This window comes from Crocodylus siamensis, chromosome 5 (assembly GCF_052110815.1).
Source record: "Crocodylus siamensis isolate JL-2025a chromosome 5, ASM5211081v1, whole genome shotgun sequence".
In the NCBI taxonomy this organism is placed as follows: domain Eukaryota; kingdom Metazoa; phylum Chordata; order Crocodylia; family Crocodylidae; genus Crocodylus; species Crocodylus siamensis.
This window is the reverse complement of record NC_143399.1, coordinates 141,803,766-141,812,173: the sequence shown is the minus strand read 5'-3', so window position 1 is coordinate 141,812,173 and position 8,408 is coordinate 141,803,766.

The following is an 8,408-nucleotide window of genomic DNA, read 5'->3' as shown; positions in this document are numbered from 1 at the left end:
CTCAGTACATTTGCCTACCAATCTACAAGATATTTTTATTTTAGCACTCGCATAGTATTTTTCACATACCAATCTCATGCATGCAGGCAAACATTGAAATGTTTCCAAGCATAACAGGCCTAGAAACACTTAAAAAAAAATTGTAGGGGTTCACCCCAAGACATACACCTCCTGTCATACCTTCTGGCTGGAACACCTCAGTATCACCACAGCTGCATGCAGAACTACTCTTCAGCCAGCAGGGCCAGCCCACAATTTTTGCGGCCCCCCCTGCAAGATATAGTTTTGGGGCCCCCTGAACCATTGAAAAATCAAAATTGCGGTTAATTGCAGTGCAAACTCATTGAAATAAAATACTTGGGACCAGGCTGCACGCACATGGGCTCTGCAGGGTTGTTGGGATTAGCATATGCTGGGGACACTTGGGTTTCCTCCCCAGGGCCAAGGCAGGAGTAGAGCTGGGAACTACTCTCGCTTGGCTGGAAAGGGGCTCCCTGCCGGCATCAAGCTTTTTAAACGTGGTGTAGGTGAGGGTGGGGGGGCAAGCGGGGCACGGACCCTTGGCTGCGGGGCTCCCTGCAGCTGCAGGTTCTGCAGGATAGGACAGGCTGGCCCTGGAAGCCAGGGGCTGCAACACTGGCCTGTGATGATGTGTGGCTCCATTTCCCTCTCCCATCACAAAATAGAGTAATACTGCGCTGCAGCCCACCAATCTCCTGGGGCTGTGGTTCTGCTTCTTTCCTCCCCTCTGATTTTATGGGGAGCAGAGAAGATGTCAGTGGATGTCAGAGTGCCATTGCTGTCTCTAAGCGCCAGAATGGAAGTCTGTAGCTCCTATGCTCTGGAACCAGAGAGGTATGTGAGGAGTAGGGGTTGCAGAGCTCTGGTGGTAGGGAGGGCATAGGGTCTCCTGGTTCTGCTGATGGTCTGTTTTGCTCTCTCTTCCTCTTCTCCCATGGTGGGGGGAAGCAGAGAATTGTGGGATTCTGGAGGGTCCAGAGGTCTCCTGTCATACTCCATAAACATACACCCATCAAGAAACAAAATGCTTCTAAGGACTTCCTCATTTAAACAGTTACTATGCTTCAAAGGACACACCATTTATAAAGCTTACCATCTGAAGCACTTCAAAGGTATTTAAAATGCTTCAAATGTGACTGCTGCCTGCACCCGGACCTGGACAAAGGTCAAATAGTGGAACACGTTAAAGAGCTAGGAACAGAAGCCAGCTTCTGACTCCAGTTCCTATGATCAGAAAAAAGTAGTTAGCCATGTCATTGTGTCCTGTCCAGCTTTCTAGTCAGGGAAATACAGATCCTAATGAAAGTTGGATCAATTCTCACGTCTAGTTATGCACAATGTCAACTTTGGATAAGTACATTTATGGAAAGATAATGCTGTATGAGGGACAATATTTCAACAGACAGATCCCAACATAATTGTGCATTTAGAAAAAACATACTGAAAAATACAATGGACTGCTGAAGAAATGAAAATGCATCATAGGAATGTAATAAGCTGATGGGCAGAAATCCAAAGTTATATTTTAATTCAAATATTGTAAATATAATGCAAGATACCTACCTATGTGATGACAACATTCATCAAACATTAATCTCTCTGCTTTTTTATTTAACTAGGATTGCTTTTTCTTATATACATGGTGCTAAAGGTATCAGAAATGATTATATAGCTAAGGTAGACACATTAAAAGTCAGCATTCAACCGTAGTTGAAAACTGATGATTCACTGGAGATGATAGCATAAGGCTTATAACTAAACTGGCTCTGTTGGCACCTCTCCAATTAAGACTGTGTTTTTTTCCCTGTCATTATTTTTCCAAACATAGAAAACTTGTAGACTTAATCTTCCACATAGGTGATGTTCAGAAGACAACAGTATAGGCGAACATAGAGCTCTACTTTATTATTCTCTTCTTTTTATCTTTGCTGTAGAATTTATCACTTCTCATACATTGTTTCTGTGTTAAATTAAATCAGTGAGATGCGACTGAGGAGGTTTTTTATTCATAACTAGCACAGCAAGACTATTTACACAACAGTGACTACACTTCCAGCATGCACTAGGTTCATTTGAAAACTGGACTGGACTCTTCAGGGGTAGGTCTGTTTTATTGTTCCAAAATATTGGTTGTGTCACAATGTGGCATTTTAGTACTGAATAAACTAGAGAGGAAAGAAAAGGGAATGGTGATGCTGGGTTGCTCTTGTCATCAAAACAATGCAAAAATAAAGCCACGCAAAACTTTTGGAATTTTGCGGAATCTTTTAAATGGCATTTAAAAGAGGTTAAAGAGAAACAACCTGGGATAGGGGCTAAGAGCTTAGAAAGGATCAAAGTTTTACACAAAAACTGAAGTTTAATACTGGTATGTAGGATTCAGTAGGAAATACTTTGCAAAAGAACAACTGAAGTCAAGAACATAGCATTTTTCTTTTTAGCATCAGCAAACATCCTAGTTAGCTAACTCTTGGACAGTGCTTGACATAAGAAAGATTTTGAGGGTAGAGCCAGTTATCAGAGGTATAACTGATTAGACCTTTCACAAGATTTCATATTAAAAACTCAAGTCTAGACCTTAGATCTGTGTAAGTGGAGGAAGGCTGGCATACTGAATTTAAAATGCAGAAAATATGTGGTAGCTGTACTGTAAATGAATATTTTTAATGGTGGAAAGATTCCTAGTGGGATATAGCAAGGATTAACAGTACCCTAAATTCTCATATTTTTACACAAATGACTTGAATTATAGGACTGAACAGCATAATTTTTGCATTTGCTACCGTTACTAAACAGAAAAGCGGAGAGAATGATGAGAAAAATGCAGTCTGATATAGAAGGATTTAAATTATTTCAGCAGCCGAGTTAGTATGAAGCAATGCAGTCCAACAGGGATTAATGAATAATAAGTCTGAAGTAAAATCCAAGAAGTGATAGAAAAGTGCATCAGCATATTAATGTGAAGAGAGTTTGAGGAGTCATTGTCAGAAAAAAATCTGCAAACCTGTTAGCTTGTAATATCTAATGTAAGCAAGAAGACAAATAAGGATTTGGGTTGCATACTAGAAAAGCAGGAATATCTGAATAAAATATGACATTAGGCTGGTATACTGCAAGAGACACTCCAGAGGTAATTTGTAAAATGTAGCCCCTAAAAGCTGCTAGAACTAGGATCATGAACTCTGAGTAAATCAGAAAATGGTGTAGTAGGATTAGATAATTGTTGCAGGTATAACGACACAGGAAATATGTAAGAATAAGAGATTTTTGGTGATATATTTTATTGGGCCAACTGTACAGTTGGTAACCTGACGAAGGGCACTTTGTGCCTGATAGCTTTTCTAATATCTCTTAAGTATACAAGAGGTCCAGTAAGAATATCACCAAAATCCTCTGCTTTTATAAATCAGCCAAGAAATTTCTTCTTGCAATATGCTTCTGGCCTAGTGGGCACATCTACATGTGCACTTTAATGTGCAGTATCTTATTTTACTGCACATTAAAGTGTCACATTAAAAACTGCTAATACATTAATGTGCAGTAAAAATAGGCTACTGTGCATTAAGCATCACTAAAAAAGCATGTGTTTTTGCTGATGTGCATTAGGGCAGCCTAATATGCTTTTATTTAGTACCTCATATTGGAGGTACTAAATTTAATGCACAGTAGCAAAAGTGCATTAATGAACATGTAGATCTGCCCAGTGTTTCTTTAGACATTTGTATTTAGAGATGTAATTTTATGGAAGATTAGTTTTTTGCTTATCTATCATGGACCTGAAGTGGACTCTTGGCTGAATTTTCTCATTTACTCAAGACCTGTAATCATTACTGAAAAACATGTAAATCCCTCTGGAAGAAAGCAACCTATGTCAACAGATTATTGCCTTGGTAGTATAGAATTCAGATTGTCACATACGAAAGTTGAAAGTCTGGTCCATGATACCATCTGAGGGAAGTTTTTACTATGAAAAGTAATATTCACAAATAGCAAAAGTACAACACTGATCGTATCCTACTTGGTCTTAGGAACAAATCTGCTACAGATAACTTAAGACCTGAAGCAGTCAGCTACTTCCTGACAAGGGTTGCACATAAACATCATCCATCTCAGTTGTGCAGGTAACAAATAATAGAAAATCCTGGAGTGTAAGTGATTCAAATTTTTTTTCAAAATGGTTGGGCTGGCCCAGAATTTTGGAATATTTTAACATAAGTTCATTCTCTTTTTGTTAATAAAAGTTTCATCTTATATACTTTTAAACAAACTTGTTCTGAGTTATCTCTTTTCATCTCCTGCCCAAAAGACCTGACTGGTGATTAATGCTAGTGCTCATTATTATTTTATGCTTGTAAAGAGAAAAGGGAAAACAGATCTCTTTGTTATTGGACAAAGAGGTGAATAGATTGATTAACCTTTGTATAAAAGAATGATTTCCCCTACAACAAATGCCCTGCTTATGAATAATGCAGTGTCTAAATAATGCAGACAAAGAATTTTGTAGTGGGGGTTGGGTACACCCGGGCAATCTGGAGGTGACAGTTTACACTGGAACAAGATTTACTCTCCCAGATGGCAACTGGACTTTCACAACTTCTTTCATTCCATTGCCTGATTTGTAAAAAAGCCAAAATTCTGCATTTTACTGATCTAGGTCTGAGTTTAATGTTTATTTTCTGCATTTTTTGTGAATAAAGGAAAAGGTGATATCATGTAACCATTACTGTTGTATTTACTGTTACTCACAGGGTGCATCCACACGTACTGTTAACATGCATCAAAAAACTCCAAGGCATATTACACTAGAGTTTATTGCTCCCGGGTACACTGTTTGAATGCGTGCCCAGGACCACAGCATGTTGAGTTGGGGCAGAGCAGCCCCAGCTGACGGGGCCCTAGGGGTCAGCCTGCCAGCCCAGGGCTGCTCCTGCCCAGCTGAATGTGCTGCAAAGGGGCTGGCTGGGGCCAGCATGCAGCCCCTGCACTGAAGCACCCACATGTCCCAGCCAGCAGGTTCAGCATCTAAACGTGTTGCTGCACATGAAAAAACTGCACTGCAGGATAGTACTTGATTTACCAGTTTTACCAGTTCCCCCCGCCCCCCCTTCAACTCCCTCTGCCAGCTACTGTGCTGGTAATTGCCCATATAAAGCCTTCAGCAGGCTCCTTTGGCCGGCTGCCTTGTCCTCTGAGCAGAGCTGTGGGGGGATGGACCAGGGGTGTTGGGTAGGGCTGGGTGTCATGTACCCACTATTTATAAAGTGGCAGCGCAGTAGTTTCATGATGAGGTTCTCAGAACCCCGCTAGTCACTTTTGCGGCCAGAGATTTACAAGTACTATCCTACGGTGGAGTTTATTAGTTTACTGTGGCCTAATAGGACCACACAAGTAGATGCTGAGATGTTTACTGCTGAGCTAATAAGGCAGCTCTGCAGTAATCATCTTGTATAGACATGCCACAGCCAACATAACCACATACTGAGGGCTGTTTTCATAAGTTAGTGACTTCTAAACAGTAAGGTTGTTTATTTTATTTAAGTAATTTGAGAAAGAAGGATCCTACTAGTGCAGGGGTTGCCAACCGAGGGTACACATAGCCCCGGGGGTACTTGAGAAGGCCCTAGGAGGACGTGCAGGTGGGTGGGGATGCAGCACCACTATGCACCAACCCACACTGCTGCACAGGCGCTGCATGCGCAGGAAGCTTGCACACAGCGACTGCCACTGCTCCGTGTTTGGCTATGCCCCCCCGCCCTCTCCCCTCGTTCCACATCCGGTCACCAGGGCTACATTGCTCAGTGTCCGACTGCTGAGGGTACACTGTTTCAAAAAGTTTGAAAACCGCTGTACTAGTGAAATTAAGCTACTTGTTGTTTCATAGATTTCATAGACATCAGGGCTGGAAGGGACCTCGGGAGATCATCGAGTCCAGCCCCCTGCCCAAAGGGCAGGAAGTCAGCTGAGGTCATAGGATCCCAGCAAGATAAGCATCCAATTTACTCTTGAAGGTGTTCAGTGTAGGTGCTTGAACCACCTCCGCTGGCAGACTGTTCCAGACCTTGGGGGCTTGGACAGTAAAGAAATTCTTCCTTATGTCCAGCCTGAAACGGTCTTGCAGGAGTTTGTGATCGTTCGACCTCATCATCCTTTGGGGTGCTCTGGTGAACAAACGTTCCCCCAGATCCTGGTGGTCACCCGTGATAAACTTATAGGTGGCCATCAGATCACCCCATAGCCTACACTTTTCCAGGCTAAAAAGTCCCATGTCTCTCAGCCTATCATCGTAAGATCTGTTTTCCTGACCTCTGATCATGCGCGTGGCTCTCCTCTGGACTCTCTCAAGCTTCTCCACATCCTTTTTGAATTGTGGAGCCCAAAACTGGACGCAGTACTCCAGCTACGGCCTCACCGAGACCGACTACAAGGGGAGAATGACGTCCCGGGATTTGCTCGAGAAGCATCTATGGATGCAAGCCAGCGTTTTGGTCGCTTTACTAGCCACAGCATCGCATTGCAGGCTCATGTTCATCTTGTGGTCAATGATGACCCCCAAGTCTCTTTCTTCTGTAGTGCTATCCAACGTAGCACTGCTGAGCCTATAAGGATGCTGCAGGTTTTTCCTCCCAAGGTGGAGAACCTTGCATTTTTCGGTGTTAAACACCATCAGGTTCTCGTCTGCCCATTTGCTGAGCTTGTCCAGGTCAGCCTGGATCACCCGCCTATCTTCTGGTGTGGATGCTTTGCCCCAAAGTTTGGTGTCATCGGCGAACTTGGCCGGTCCACTCCTGACTCCAATGTCCACATCATTAATGAAAATGTTGAACAGTATGGGTCCAAGGACAGAGCCTTGGGGGACCCCACTGGTCACAGGGCACCATGATGAGTGACTGCCATCAACCACAACCCTCTGGGTCCGACCATGGAGCCAATTTCCCAGCCAGCGGATCGTGGTGGAGCCAAGGCCACAACTGGCCAGTTTGGCCAAGAGGTGATCATGGGATACCAGATCAAAAGCTTTTTTGAAGTCAAGATATATGACATCAATCTCTTCTCCCTCATCCAGGTGATAGGTCACCTGGTCGTAGGAGGAAATGAGATTGGTCAAACAAGACCTACCCGCAACAAACCTGTGCTGGCTATCCCTTAGGATGTTAGCCTGGGCCAGTCCATCAAGGATGGCCTCCTTAATAAACTTTTCTAAGATCTTCCCCAGGATAGAAGTCAGGCTAATGGGCCTGTAGTTAGGCGGATCCACTCTCCTCCCTTTCTTGAAGATCGGCACCACATTGGCCTTCTTCCAGTCTTCAGGCACTACACCAGAGCGCCAGGAGTTTTCAAGGATCCGTGCCAGGGGCTGGGCTATGACGCTTGCTAGCTCCTTGAGTACCCTGGGGTGCAGATTGTCAGGGCCGGCTGACTTGAAGGTATCCAGCTTCTCAAGATGTTCCTTCACGAGGTCAGCATTTATGGAGGGTAGGGGATCCCCATCACCCAGATCTCCCTGTCCCATAGCAGGCATGGGCGTCCCATGGGACTGATGAAAGACTGATGCAAAGTACCTATTTAATAGGTTGGTTTTTTCCTGGGCTTCAGCTGTCAGTTGCCCCATCTGGTTTAGCAGGGGTCCAACATTGCCCTTGCTTTTCCTCCGGCTCCCCACATATCTGAAAAAGGACTTTTTTTTGTCCTTGATGCTTGTAGCTAGTTGGAGTTCAGTTGCAGCCTTGGCTTTCCTGGTTTGCTCCCTGCAGGACTGGACCAGCGCAGAATAATCCTCCTTGGAGGTGAATCCCGTCCTCCATCCTTTGTAGGCTTTCCTTTTTAGCCGCAGGAGGTCCGCTAGGTCCCTGGAGAGCCAGGAGGGCTGCTGTGCCTTCTTGCTGCCTTTCCTCCATGTTGGAATAGATTTAGCTTGTGCATTGAGGATCGCTTCCTTGAGAAGCAACCAGTCTTCTTGAATTCCCATCTCCCTGGGGTCATGGTCCCTAAGGGCCTGACCGACAAGCCTCTTGAGCTTGTCAAAGTCGGCTTTTCTGAAGTCAAGGACTTCTATGTTGCTGACTGACTTGCCAGCTTTACGGCAGATGGTGAAGGTGATCAGCTCGTGGTCGCTGTCACCCAGCTTCCCATCGATCACTAGGTCGCCGATTAGGTCGTCCCTTGTAGCCAGTACCAGGTCGAGCAGCACTTTGCCTCTCGTTGGCCCATAGACTTCTTGAGTCAGGTAGAGGTCATCCACGCATGAGAGAAAGCTTTGCGCCCGCTCAGATTTAGCTGAGTGATCTTCCCATGAGATGTCCAGGTAATTGAAGTCACCCATGCCAACCAAGGTCCTGGAGCAAGCGGCCTCAGTCAGTTCCCGGGCCAACTCCTGGTCAAGCTCAGGA